At 32.6% G+C, this 16,234-nt stretch overlaps 1 non-coding gene across 1 annotated transcript; it reads right to left on the reverse strand.

The window, feature by feature from the left end:
* Positions 1 to 4,272: 4,272 nt before the first annotated feature.
* LOC111884709 (U1 spliceosomal RNA) lies at positions 4,273 to 4,433 on the reverse strand. The gene has a single exon (XR_002847868.1). It is a non-coding gene; the product is annotated as a U1 spliceosomal RNA (small nuclear RNA).
* Positions 4,434 to 16,234: the final 11,801 nt, after the last annotated feature.

Raw genomic sequence — 16,234 nt, forward strand, 5'->3', positions numbered from 1 at the left:
ATAAGTTAGAGTTTAAAGTTTACTCTACAAGAAGTAAAAGTTGGATGGAATGGATAGAGTATTCACAAGTATATAAAGAAATATATACTTGAGAAGTGAAAGTTGGATGGAATTGAGAGAGTATTTACAAGGGTAGGCTTCTAACCCTTGTTTTTGAATACCTTTTCTCATATGTGAATGTATATTACTTGATTATTTGTTTGAGAAAAATTCGGTAACATTTACCCTTAGCTCCCAAGTATATACATAAATATATACCTGATCAGCAAAGAAAAAATGACAACCAAATTTTTCTTAAACAAACAATCATGCAATACACATTCACATCCTAAATGAGATAAAATAGTCAAAAAAAAAAAAAAAAAAAAAAAAAAAAACAGTCCAGAAATGGGGACATCCCAAAATTAATCTCTAAATCAATTTTGGACGGATATTTCTAGGCTCTTGATGATTATACATAAGAGACTTAAACTTAAAATCAATGATTCAATGTCTTTTCATATTTCTGTTAATTATAGCATCAAACTTTTGCTTATTTTCTGTTATAGCATCGTACTTTTACTATTATAATACATAATATTATGGTTTAAATAATGTACCATTTAATTTTAATTTCTTATTAATTTCATCTTTTTGTTAATTATAGTCATACTTTTGCAGTTAGGTTTCTTTAATAGAAATGTACTTTTATTAGATTACACATAATAACATTGTATTTTAAATATATATATATATATATATATATATATATATATATATATATATATATATATATATATATATATTTGTTTTTCTCTATTATAAATATGAAAAATAAGTGAAAAATGAATGATTTAATAAGCAAACTAATAAAAGTATGTTGCAATTAATAACCTTTGCAGTAAGGCTCATTAGTTAGTTTGATAAAGCATTATATTTTCACTTCTTTTTCATATTTATATTATTTTTGTTTTTTCCTATTATAGCATTGTACTTTAAATATATATATTTTTTTCTATTATAACAATTTACTTTTGTTTTGTTTCAATTGCAACATTGTACTTTAATTAATCATATTACCTAATTAAGCTAAATTCATAATGATTACAATTAAGTCGTTAAAAATATTAAGCACTTTCAAACCATATTATCATGAAAATAAAAACATATTAAACACTTACCTATTAAGCATTTTATAATACAAACCAATAACAACTATTCATTAAGCATTCACTTACAAAACAAATTAAGCACTTATCATGAAAATAGAAACACGTTAAACACTTATCAATTAAGCACTTAATCAATTTAACACTTTATCAATTAATCACTAAGCACTTATCATGAAATTAAATAGAAACATTTTAAACACTAATCAATTAAGTACTTTTCCACTTCATCTTATATGTACTCAAACTAGTAAACCTAAACAACTAACACAATCTTACATATTATATATTTTATACATCCAAAACAACTGGTCAATATCAACAATTACATAATCAAAGATTCTAAATACATAAAACATCACCTAATCAAAGACAAAACTAAAATAAAAAGTTATAAACCTTACCTATTCTTCCTGTTATGGTGCCCGAAATTCGGTGGCGGGTTGTAGACGGTGGTCCTCCGGTGCTGGCCGGTGGTCACTGAAGAAACCTCAAATAAAAAATTAAATAAAAAACTTGAAAAATCACAAAAAAATACTTGTGGCCGACAATGAAGGAGAGTGGCTGGAACTCGATGTTGTCGTCGATGGTCCTCCGATGACTGCTTATCGGGAAATAAAGCAAAAAAACATGAAAATCTCAAAGTCGAACTGGAAAAAGAAAAGTGAAATTAGAAAATAGAAGTGAAAGAGGAGTTACTTGTAGTTGGCAGTGAAGGAGAGTGTTCGGAGGGTCGTCGGTGTAGAATCCATGGTGGAGAGATCGAGAGAGAATGAGTGTGGATTTGCAGCTGCAAATGAGGTGTCAACTGGCATGTTCCTTGAGATTAAACCCTATGTTGACAACATATCGTCAGTATTAGGTTAAAGTAAACAGCGCCATATCCTACTTGCAAATAAATAAAAAAATATTTGTTCCGACAACAAGTCGTCAGAATTGACAACATGCTGTTGGGATACTTTTCAACAAACGTCTTTTTTTTCTGCAAACATGAATTATAGATAAATATAAATTATATTTTCCGTAAACTAGGCATAGATTTTGAGAAAACTGTGTAACCCTTTTCATTTTCGCCTAAGCTATGACGGCGACATGGCATCGGCACAGATACCCAGGTCAAACAAATTTGGTCAAGCCTATACCGACAACATGTCGTCGGTATATCATACGTTGTCATGAGCGGAGCCAATAGGGGGGTTGTCGGATGCTTGGCCCCCCCTAATCTCTCAAATAAAGCATTAATTATAGCATAGTGAATAAATCCCCCGAATAGTTAGATGGCCTGCATCGACTATTACAAATTTTGTACTTTAGTAGTGTTCAACCCCTCTCATTCTTTCTTAAATTCTAGGGGTGAGCAAACACAAACCAAGAAACCGAGAAACCGATTAAAACCGACGAAACCGAAACCGTAAAAACCGAAACCAAAGCAAAACCGACGGTTAGGGTTTGAATTTTTTAAAAACCGAAAAATCGGGTTCGGTTTCGGATTTTACCCAGAAACCGACCCATCCAACCCAAGAAACCGACCCATACTTGATTGTTTTTTGGTTGTAATAGAATATTTCGGGTTTTGGTTGTAACTTGTAATAGATTATTTGTTGTAAGACTCATGTTTTTTGAAGTATTTAACTTAAATTTGGTGTTTTTTGAAGTATTTAACTTGTTGCTTCATTTATGGAAAATGGGTTAAAACCCAAAACCCATGGGTTTAAACCCAGAACCCGTGAATGTATGGGTTGAACCCGAGACACCGAAAAACCGCCCAAACCGACCTTAGAACCTGAGAAACCGAACCGACCAGAAACCGATCCTATTAAGTTCTAAAAACCAGAAACTGACCACTTATGGGTTGGGGTCCAAAACCGACCCAAACAGACCCATGCACAACCCTATTAAATTCAATTACTATACAAAAAAAAAAAGGTATATCAATTATGTCTAAAATTAAGTCTCAAATTTATTAACTAACTAACTAGGTTATACACGCATTTATTTTAATTGCTGAATTGCTTTGGTTTATTTATTTTAATTCATGTTTATAAATTGGTATCTTAATTGTAAATCCATATAGCTAGTAGTTTTTTTTCCACACATAAAAGTTATATATGATTTCTATTTTATGAAACAATGACAAAAACAATTAAGATAACTAATGGATGAAAATCGGTGTTTATAATCATTTGAAAACATTTTTTTTGACCGAAAATTGTTTAAAAAATTTAAAGATTGATTATCGCAAAAATCAATGTAGCCCATATCTAAATGATTTTTTTCTTTATCAGTTTTACAGACTAAATTATGTTATTTGGATATAAAAATATTTTAATATCATATTACGATGTAAGCTCTCCTTATCCTAAAATCTCAACTCCGCCCCTGTATGTAGTAGCGACGACATGTGTCATAGGCATAGATGTCCTCAGTATAGGGGTCTTTTCTTGTAGTATTGGTACCACTAATGCCGAAGCTACATGGTAACAATCCTTTTCTTAGTATTGCTAGCTACCTTAGGACAAGGTCATAGTCGAAGGGTAATACAATGTTGTGGACATCGACACAAAAGCATGCCAAGTTGTTGAGAGCTGGCCCAAAAGGAACCAGATATTACCAGCCCGCTACCAGAATTAGCCCAACGATAGTTGGATAAATCAAAGGGGCGTTGCTGTCTAGTAGTCTTCATCCCTCATGAATTCTTGTTTCATGGCCATCATCTTCCTTTTTCTTAGGATAGTTGCTTAAAATTAGGATGTATAGTTTTTTACTTTTTTTCGTTTTCTTTTAAACCCTTGTTTCATGACCATCATCTTTGATATATCAGATAATTTGTTCCAAGTGTTCTCGTCTTCTTCCTTCTGTGGATCCGACAAAGCAACTCAAAAGAGAAAAAAGGATTGGTAGTTACTTCACATTCGTTACAAGTTCAAAGTACTACTGTACAAATTATAATTCACTTCATTACATAATTCGTGTACGAAGAAGTATTATAAGGTTGTTTATTACATTAATTCGAATTAATAAAACATATACTATCAACTAGAATCAAGAAGATAATGCTGTTAATGTATACTTATTTTGTTCATTACAAAATAAAGAAGACAAAAAGTTTGAACTTCAATATTTGGTAGGGGCTGCGCGAACGCAAGCCCCCTCTGTCACAAATTATGATGTAGGTTCGACCACTTGGGCCGACCTTAAAGCAGCACCCCTTCAAAGTGCAATGAAAGTCACTACTCTAGGCCATGATCCATCTTGACCAACCATTGACCCCATCCAGGTAAGTATCTAATCCAATTGTCTAGCTTCCGTTTTATACAGCTCCCTCTCCCTTTCAATTTATTCTTTTTGCCGATGTGGGAGCACACCAAAGTATAAGCCAAAACGCATTAATACTTTTCAAACCATGATGCATTATACTTTTCATTTAGTAAAAAAATAATAAGCTTTGATAAACACGACAAGCTTTTCTTTTATAAAGCCTAGTATAAGCCAAGATAATGATAGGTTGTGTATATCCTAGGACCTAGGGACTATAATTTTAAGTTTTTTTCGTAAATGAGAATCTTTTTTCTATTTTTTCATTTGGAGAGGTCATTAATCTGTGATTTCAACACATCATTGGAAGCATACAAAAGAAAACATTGAACTAGTATATGAGATGGGTATGGAATGAGCCATTGAACTTAGAGCATAGACTCTTTGACGTTTGATGAGTGTGTACTTAGTTGAGTCCATGCAATAAGAAATTTTAAGATATTAACCAAATTTTCAAATATATAAGTCGATACTTTTTGTAATTTGAACATCAAAGAAATGAAGAAGAAACAAAAATTCTCATCATTACTGAATAGAAAATACATCAGGAAATATATACAACAGTTAAGATGCACCATGACTACTAACATGCACCTTGACCAACTTAACTAACTATCTACGACACAATTTTATTTCAACAACTAACTGACTTATATCCCAAGATCCCCCCTCAAGATGGAGGCTTAAAAATGTTTTTAAGCGACATCTTGGATAAAAAAGGTGCCATTTTTTAGTATGGTAGAGGCTTGGTAAATAAATCTGCTATCTGATGTGTTGTATGAATGGGCATGAGTTTAATGGTTCTGTCAATGATCTTGTCCCTGATGAAGTGGCAATCTATTTCGATATGCTTAGTCCTTTCATGAAATATAGGAGTAACAGCCAATTGCATTGCAGAATTGTTATCACAGAAAACCAAAGTTGGCTGATCAGATTGCACACCAAAATCCTTAAGCAATTGTCTTAACCAAATTATTTCACTAGTAACTGATCCAATTGCTCTATATTCTGCTTCAGTTGAACTTCTGGAAACTGTAGTTTGTTTCTTTGACTTCCAAGAGATTAAGGAATCTCCAAGGAAAACACAAAATCATGTAACTGATCTTCGAGTATCAATACATCCAGCCCAGTCTGAATCACTAAAGGCTTTAAGTTGTAAAGATTATTTTGATGAAAGAAATAATCCTTGACCAGGATTTCCTTTTAAAAATCGTAACAAATGTTGAGCAGCCTGCCAATGTGGAACTTTTGGTGCAGAAATGAATTGACTTAACCGATGCACAACATAAATAATATATGGGCGTGTAATGGTTAAAATATAGAAGACGTCCAATGAGTCTCCTATATTGAGAAGGATCCGATAATAATTCTCCATCAAAAGAAGACATCTTGTGTCTGGGATCCATTGGATGAGATACGGGTTTGGATGCTAACATTCCGGCATCTTGAAGAAGATCTAGAACATATTGTCTTTGAGACACAACAATACCTCCAGGAGATCTTGCAATCTCTAAGCCCAAAAAGTGTTTAAGTGTTCCCAAGTCTTTAAGACGAAATTGAGTACTTAAACTTTCTTTAAGTTTATTGATAACATCTAAAGAGGAACCAGTAATCACAATATCGTCCACATAAACTAATAAAGCCACAAAATTGTCATTGTTTCCTTTTGTAAATAAGGAAAATTCAGATTGAGACCGTTTAAAGCCCAAGGATTTGAGAAAAATGGAGAATTTTGCATACCATTGCCTTGAAGCTTGACGTAAACCATATAATGACTTTTCCAATTTACATGCATATTTGACTGTAGAATTTCCTGTAAAAGGGTGAGAATAATCTTGGGGTATTTGCATGTAAACTTCTTCTTCTAATTCTCCATTTAAAAACACATTATTGACATCCAATTGTATTAAAGGCCACGATTTTTGAGCTGCAATTGTCAATAAAAGTTTAACTGTAACGAGTTTTGCTACAGGGGAATATGTATCCAAAAAATCAACTCCTTCTTGCTGATTATACCCTTTTGCTACCAAGCGTGCCTTATATCTCTCTATAGAACCATTTGCTTTCCTTTTGATTTTGAAAACCTACTTACAACCCAAAGGCTTTCTGTCATCTGGTAGAGGTACAACAGTCCATGTATTGTTGAGTTCTAAAGCTTGTAATTCCTCATCCATTGCTAATTTCCATTTTGGGGATTCAATGGATTCTTTGAAAGATGTTGGCTCAACTTGAGTTGATATTGCATAAACATATGCTTGATAGGAAGGTGAAAGCTGTGAATAAGACAACACATCGGATAAAGGGTATTTTGGTAATTTCTGGAACCAAATTTACCAGATTGCAATGGTAATCTCTAAGGTATGCGGGTTAAATTCGTTGTCTTTGAGGTCTTTGGGTGACATTTTCTTGAAAAACAACTTCATCTTGATCATAATCATCATGAGGATTTGTTTGTTGAAGAATTATTTGAGAAGGTTCAATGTGAATTGGTTCAAGAATAGATTCAACCACAATTGGTTCAGGTAGAGTATGGGAAATAAATGGATTAATATGAGGATTGGATTATGAATTCTTAAAAGGAAAAATTTCTTCATGAAAAATGACATCTTTGGAAACAAAAATTTGTTTTGTTTCTATGTCAAGTAATCTGTAAGCCTTCATTCCTTGTGGATACCCAACAAACACACAAGCTCTTGCTCTAGGATCAAACTTTTGTCTTTTGGAAGGTAAAGTAGATGCAAAAGCCAAACAGCCAAAAGTTCTAAGATGAAAATATGAAGGTTCTTCTTTGTATAATTTTGCATAAGGAGAGATGTTGTTCAAAGATCTGGATGGTGTTCTATTTATTAGAAACGTTGTTGTTGATACACATTCAGACCAATATATTGAAGGTATATGAGCTTGGTAAAATAAGGCGCTTGCAACATTCAATAAATGTCGATGTTTCCTCTCCACAACAGAGTTTTGTTGTGGTCTTTCAACACAAGAAAATTGGTGTAACACTCCATGTTATTGAAAAAATTATGTAAACTGAAGTTCTTTTGCATTATCCGATCTAAAAGCTTTAACATGAACATCAAATTTCTTGAATCTCATTTTAAAGAACTGAGGAACAACAATCTAAGCTTCAGATTTGTTTCTAATCAAATATATCCATGTGAAACGACTATAATCATCTACAATAGTAATGAAGTACCTATAAACTTGATGAGAATTGATATGATAAGGCCCCCAAATATCACAATGAATCAATTGGAAAGGCTTATCACACATTGTTCTCAGAAACAAAGGGTAAACGTTTTTGTTTAGCTAATGGACAGATACAACAAGTGTTTGTATTATGATCCTTATTCAAAAGTAAAACACTATCAAGAGACTTGATTTTATGAGCTGATGGATGACCCAATCTGTCATGCCATCTTTGAAAAGTAACAACAGCATTTACTGTAATTGAAGTAGTTTGTTCCTGTAGTATGTATAATCCAGCTTCAACATTACCCTTGCCAATCACATTCTTGCTCTTGATCTGTCGAATCATAGCATGGTTATAGTATAATTCTACCATTAAATCATTATCATGTTCTGTTAACATAGTAACATAAATTAGATTTAATTTGAATTGGGGAACAAATAACACCTCCTTTAAGAATAACTTCTCATCCACCTTTATATCTCCAATTTGATGAACTTGTATAAAAGACTGATTTGGTAATTGTATTCTAGTGTTGGATATTTCTTTAATGTCTGTAAACAATTCAAGATTGTTACAAACATGTTTGGTAGCTCCAGAATCCAAAACCCAGACATTTGATTGGAAAAATCCAGAACTAAGAGATAAGACATAAAGATTACCTGTCTGAATAGAATGAGAAGTAGTAATAGCATTCACTGAATCAAGTTGACCAGAAAGAAGAGCTATGAGTTGTTGACATTGATCATTTGTTAATCCTGTAACAACTTCATTTACAGGAGAAGAAGCCACTTGAACATTTTGAGTTTCCGTTATTACATTAACACAATTCTCACTGTTGTAAGAGGCTCTGTGATTTTGTGTTTTGTATCCAGGAGGAAATCCATGTAAACGATAGCATTTATCTTGAGTGTGTCCTGTTCGTTTACAATATGTGCAATAAGGAGAATCTTTCTTGACATTCTTGAAATTGGAGAATTGATTTGGAGCAGTCTGATTGTTTTGATTTGCTCGAATATTGAATGCCAAAACTGGTTCAGTAGAAGAATTTGCACCAATGTCTCTTTGTCTTTCTTCTTGAATTAACAGTGAAAAAATACGATTCACTGATGGAATTGGATCCATCAACAAGATCTGACTTATATCCCAAGAATACTTGATTGAAAACAAAATTGTGTGAATAGTGAGTTCTTTTCTTACAACCAAATTTTCACTTATTTGTAAATATTAAAACTGTAAAATAAAAATTGAAATTATTTACAATTTATGGAAGGTATTGACGTCTTTTGGCTTTGCTATTGAATTGATATGCTCGTCTTAGGTTATCATATTGTGTTGAATGGTCATATATTCCCTCTTTTCTTGTAGACATTTATGAAAGTAAGCAAACTTCCATGTACACCTCTCGTCCTCTCCTCTCCAGTTATATAACTAGGCTTCCTAGAAGGAAGAAAAGAGTAAAAAGAAGTAATTAAAGGACCACTTTAGGCTTATGTCTATCATGTACAAGTGAAGCTCGATAACAGTAAATTATCATTTTATCTTTCTCTTTACAGGTGACGTTGAATAAAAAATATGACTTTATTTTTTGACGGAATGAGGGTAAGGGTTTGTTTCTTTTGGAATTAATGAGCGTAATGGGTTAAATTATTAATATGGATATCTATATATAGTTGTTTTCTTCTTTACTTAATCCTAAGATAATGACTTGATGGGTTAAGTGGAAAAAAACATGGCTTAATGTATTTAGACATTAACCTTTTCCCTAGTTTTCCTTTATTTTTTTCTTCCATAATGGTTTTTGATCATTTTGACCTTGTTCTTGATCCAATGTGGAGACTGTGTATGTTCGTTATACCCTTCATGAATCGTTTAGGAATAACCAATTCAAGGGGTGGTTGGAGTATCCCCAGGGGGTTGACTATTACCAATCCAGGTATGGAGTTATGAAGGTGTGGCCAGAGCGCATATTGTGTTTTTTGGGTTGTGCTTTTTGACAGCTATCTGGCATTGGGTGTATTGGGATCTAGAAATATTTTCTGATAAATGTACAGGAAAACCTTCTTTGGATTTCCCAAGATCTTTGGATTACATTTATTTATTGCAGGTGTGGCTTGCTTTTGTTTTGGTGCATATGTAACAGGTTTGTATGGTCCTGGCATATGGGTGTCCGATGGACTAACAGGAAAAATACAAGTTGTAAATCCATTGTGGGGCGTGGAGCGTTTTGATCCTTTTGTTCCGGGAGGAATAGTCTCTCATCATATTGCGGCAACATGTTGTCGTCATAATTGATGAATATTATGCAATTTGTGTTTTTATTTATTGCTAAATGCTCATTTGGGTTTATTTAGACGATTAATTCAGTTAAAAAATCAATAAACTTTATGCATACAACACTTTATATGGACAAAAGAAACAAATCTTATGTATATCACACACTTTATCTAGACAAAATAAACAAAAATTATGTATACAACATTTTATCTAGACAAAATAAACAAAAATTATGTATACAACATTTTATGTATATCATTACCCATTTAGCTACTTTATCCATTTATGTATATCATTACCCATTTAGCTACTTTATCCATGCATAACTTAGTACGAAAAAAACGAAGAGCCCCAAAATTGACCAAATTGATTTGGAATTAAAATAACACTTTTGGAGTAGATGTGAGTAAATGATTGTTTTACCTTTCTATATATAAATGATGTTAAATAAAAAAAAACCTTTTGTATGGAAACCGTTATAAAATAACATTGTGAATGCCAAGGTGTTGAAAACGCTCAAGACACTTACCTAGTAGTGTAAGCCTCGCGTAGCGTGGTGACTGAATTAAGTGTGATGAAAAAAGCATCATATCGGGCTAGATTTATCGTGCCTGGGTTTGGATCTACATACCATATCATTCATGTATCTACCATATATGCTAACTAAATAATATATCTAGAGTTATTTCAATGATGAGGATGATGGCACGTCTTTTGCATAGACATAAAAAAATCCATCCCATCTCACATTTTTTTGCTGGAAAATTAAACATTTTGTCGTGCTAACATCGGTCTCGGTCGTAATATTATATAATATTTTAGGGGTATTTGAGTATGATTTGTGTGTCGATGGATAAAAACGTTTAGGGCATCAAGGTTATTTAAGTAGATGATATAATCATTATATTTTGTTTATTTAGATCTTCGTTTGTGTTTGTATGCAGGAGCGGTCCTACAGAGGGGGCAATGGGGGCAATTGCCCCCACAACAAAAAAAAAATTCATTAAAAAATAGTTATTTTTTTTAAATTATATTTTAACCCTTTAAAATTATATAGTTTTACTCATCAAAAAAATTTGCCCCCCTTAAAAAGTTATAAATTTTTTTGCTTCCTCTTTGGAAAATTCTTGGGTCCGCCCCTGTTTGTATGTATAAAAATGTTTATCGAGATCTTAAAATTTCTAGCCTTAGAAGATATTTAGGGAGGAGGAGGGGATTGTAAGAGACAATTGGGGAAATGGTTGTTGATTGATACTTAAAAATGGTTAGGAACTAAGAAAACGACAAATAAGACAAATAAGTAGAAAATGGTAATTTTACACTTATTTGATGAGTGATATGTAATGAAATTAGATCAAAGAACCACATTGCAAGACAAAGAAACTATTTGTATCAAAATTTTTAAAGACAAAACTTCATAAATGGTCCATATGGTTTTATAATATATGGGATATAGTCCCTAACTTTATAAAACCACATAGAAGGTCTACGTGGTTTTCAATTTCTATCGTGGTTGGTCTCTCATCCATCTAAAAAGACTTATTTACCCTTTTTATTTATTTTATCTTTTTCTTTTTGATTAATTAGAATTTATATTAATTATTATATTGTTATTTAAAAAGAAAATGCCTATAACTTATTACCACAATTGTAAACCACCACTACAACCAAAGTCCACCACCATTACCACCCCAATCCACCACCAGCAGCACCACCGCCAACCACTACCACTCGTCCCCAACACCAGTTAAGATGGAAAGATATCATACCTAGGGCTCCCATAATAACAAAAATAATTTTCAGAAGTAAATCGTTCAAGAAACACAACATAAATGAAAATACATAAATGTTGGGAGGGAATTAGGATTAGAACAAGCTCCGTTTTGAGAAATCACAACTCCCTTGACTTGAGAAATCACAAAATAAATGAGATTATATAAATGTTATGCCTAAGAAATCACAATTCCCTGAAACTTGACCTTTCTTTTGATAATAATTATTAAGAGCAAAACAACAATGATCCTTGACTGTAGTAGGACTAGAACCACAACATCGTGATTTTCACCCAATTTTTTTATTTAAAACATTTATTTAACCAAAATACGTTAGCGAAAGTCTTATTTTGAATTTTATGAAAACATCACCAATTTTACTTTACTACCAAACCTAATCCTTCATCAAAATCAAAGTTCATAAAACCAACTAAAACCAAGTTCTCAAAAACCAAGTGTAATGAAAACTCAACGACGTGACCAAATTGATATCATTACTAAAAATAAACTAAATATAACTACACAAGATTCCTCATCGTCACAAGGCCATCACTTTATTCTACATGTACCAATTTAAGGGAAAGAACAAACAAATAAACAAGTGTCAGCATACGCTAAGTGAGTCAATCATAAGTACATTGTTATGGAATGTACATATCCCAAATGGGTCAAACAAAACATCATATAAACATGCATCCAATCAATCACATAGCATGGAATCAAATATATCCTATAATTAACACAATAATGCTCAAATAATATTATTATTCTTTAGAGATTTTACATTTAGTTACTCTTCACTAATCATCTTTGTAAATAGTTATTACTTCATCGGTAACAATTACTTTCTTCTTAATCACCTTTGTAATTGTTGTTATAACACATCATACTTATGGGTTTATATACTCATTAGTGACCCCAAGGTAAGCATCTCATTCGCTACTAACATGACCGACACAACCCAACACACTAAGTGAGGCGCGACTCTCACCCGTAAAATTGCCCCCGGTTGTTGTTGCATTTGCTACTCCGACATTATGTATACAAGTACACATGTTGTTGTTAAGGATCTATACAAGTGGTGCCACTTACATCATGTTACACATCCTAAATCCCATGTGGTGTTTTCGCAAATGTTCCATCAATCGTCAACACTACTCCAGTCCTAGAAACCATGGACCATGCCCCGAGTGGTTCTAGAAGAACCACTCGCTAACAGTGTTGGTTTAAGTTCTTGTCTTATAGATATCTTTCAACCTACTAGGTCATAATATAATCCTAATAGGGTACACACCTACGTCTAGGTTGCTACCCTCGTCCCTTTAAGTGTATTCCCCATTTTAATTAATAAGTTATTAATCCGTTAGATAAGGTAATCACACATCTAACGTCCCTAAGTAATCATGCATAATTATTATCATCTTTTTAGAGCATATTACTTCTCAAGTTGTTCATTCTGTAGATATATGAATTGGTTATTACAAGTTATCCATTTTAAATCAACATACAATATCATCCACATATAATCATTGCATCATTATGACATATCACATCACTAGCATGCTTGTTCTAAACATCATAGACAAATATTTCCAATAGATTATATCATGCATACATCACATACAAATAACACAAAACCGTCTTTTTATCATGGACCTAACACACATCTCACGTTAAAAACAAGAATGTCGCATATAATGCATCCTAAATTCTCATATACAGAAAAAGAACCATCATTACCAGTAGCATATTATACAAAATAGGGATACATGCAACATATATAATTGTAGGATTATTCCAATCCATCTAAGATATGGAATTCGCTAACGAAGTACTTAAATTCCACTAATATTAACTCACATTTGTCAAAAACCTCCATTTCCACACTTCAAATCTTGAAAGTACTTGCGGTATCACAATCCACCTAATACAACACAAAAAGTATATTAATAGATGCTTTCAAGGTTAAAAATGGTTATTCTGTATCCTAAACATATAGACGAATTACTAGACTCAAGTTCCAGATTTTGACCTAAAAAAGCAACATGTTCAAGGGCATCTTAACACAACCAAATCCTATAAAAGTTACAATCTTTTTCCATTTTCCAGTAGCTTAGACTTTTAGCTTTCCATTAACTAATTGTTCAGATTTTCCATTTTGTTGAGTCGTATCTAGAGATGAGAATCATAAATGAATACCATTTGAATCATATAGAGTTCAAAATTGAGCATTGTTAAACTCTCCACCACTATCACATTGAAATGTTGAATGTCACAAACTCACAATGAAATTGATTTGTGAAATACTTGTAAAATTGAACGATTTTAGAGAAAAGGTCAAATTTATGACTAATAGGATACATCCAAATAGATGTGAGTGTGGTGCAGTTCGGTGCGGTTATTGGCCAAAACCTCACCACTAACCACAAATGCAGTTAATCCATTTTCAAAACTCTTGATGCGGTTATTTTTGCGGTGCGGTTTTGTTTTTATCGGTTATTAACCACATGGATTTGGTGCGGTTATTTTGTGTGGTTTTTAACCGTAGTTTAGAGTTCAAAAAGTTTTAAGAGTTCAAACATATTACTTGGAATAATAAAAAACCATAAGATATAAGACAATTAACTTAAAACACAAACAACTAATATATTAAAAACATCAAATCACTAGTAATTAACAATAAATATCTTAAAATTATCAAATTTCACCATTTTGCAAAGTTCTACACAATAAAAGATCTAAACTTTTGTCTAAATCAACACCTTTGTCTTCTAGAATTTTATCGTTCTTTCATCCATGAAACTTGTCTTATTTTTAATTTTTAATATATTAATAGTTAACGAAAAAATTGTATATAATATATGCGGTGCGGTGCCGTTTTTAAAAACTTATAACCGCACCTAACCACAAATTTGCGGTTTTTGAAAAACAGAAAACCACACCATCGGTTTTTATTGTGATTGCGGTTTATCGGTTGCGGTTTTTGCGGTTAATTTTAATTGTGATGCGGTTTTTGCTCACCCCTACATCCATAGAAAATAAGAGGACTGGTCAAGGAACAAAACATAGTATTTAAAACTAGTAACATTTAATAACAATGAATTCCGTATATCCAAGTGAATTATTTGAAACAGAAAAGATGCAATAGTATTAGATAAAGTAACATGCACGCTAACATGTTTTCCTTACTTACACACTTGACGAAAACTAGAGACTTTTGAGTTGTTACATGGAATCAAAATATTATTAAGTGGAGTTTTTAAAAAACTTGATGATCAGGATGTCTGAATCATTGATGCCAAAGAGACAAGAGTAATATTACATGAGGTAGTAACATAAATTTTAGATCTATCACTAACGAATACCTAAGGATTAATATAATGATTATTAATAATATAATTGAGTATACATGCACCAAAATGAAGATGAGAAATGACATATGAATCTTGTACCACATGTAGTTGTTTGGATCATCAAACGGCATGGAGTTGCACATTTTTGGAAGACAAGTAGCCAAATATTGAGACTCTTGTTGCAATGTACTATTGAGCTAGGTCCAAAAGGAGAAGGAGTAGATTGGGATGAGTAGTTCTATCATATCCCGTGTTGGTTGGGCTGAAAACCAAGAGGAAAAGGTGTGTCTGATGGTTGACACATATGTCGAGCCACTGGTTTGTGGGTAGGACTAACAACGTGGGAGGCAACAAGTCTATTGAGGATGGAAACAAGACCATACGAGGTGCGATAGAGATGGGTTAATGACCCATGTCTTGTGGCGAAGACTCAACAGTTTGAGAAAAAATGGGTTATCCCCATCCAATGAGGGTCATAGGCCAACAGCCAGGGCAAGAGAGAAGGAAAGTATAAATTTGAAGAAGGCAGAGATTTACTTCTATTATACTTTGTTATATATATATATATATATATATATATATATATATATATATATATATATATATATATATATATATATATATATATATATATATATATATATATATATATATATATATTAAATTCATGGGATAAGTATGACTATTGAATAATATATGTAGATATTACATTCATGGGATAAGTATGACATGGGTCTACATACAAATAGAAATTAGGCTCAATACACTTTACATAGTAAATAATACACTAACATCCCCACATGCCACTTCAGTTAGCTTCACGAATTCTTAGGCCTCACATGCTACTATTTCTGTTGGTGCAAGAATATTCTCGCATCACTGACTCACTGTCCCAGTTACTGACCTCCTACAATTTCTAAAATTCTAGTGGATACCAAATGTTGCGACAACCTTCACTCACCTCAAGGATTCCATGACTAACGTTCTGATGCTCTATCTTCCTGACTTTACCAAATGGGTTGACATCACGGCTACTGCCTCAGGCTCGACCATTGGAGTCGTGCTATTCAAAGGGAACCATCTAATTTCTTATTTAAACAAGAAAACAACCCTCATATTATCGTTTTTTTCCTATGCCCGAGAGCTCTATATTATCATTGATTCCATTCGTAAATGGTG

Source organism: Lactuca sativa, chromosome 2 (genome assembly GCF_002870075.4).
Source record: "Lactuca sativa cultivar Salinas chromosome 2, Lsat_Salinas_v11, whole genome shotgun sequence".
NCBI lineage: Eukaryota > Viridiplantae > Streptophyta > Magnoliopsida > Asterales > Asteraceae > Lactuca > Lactuca sativa.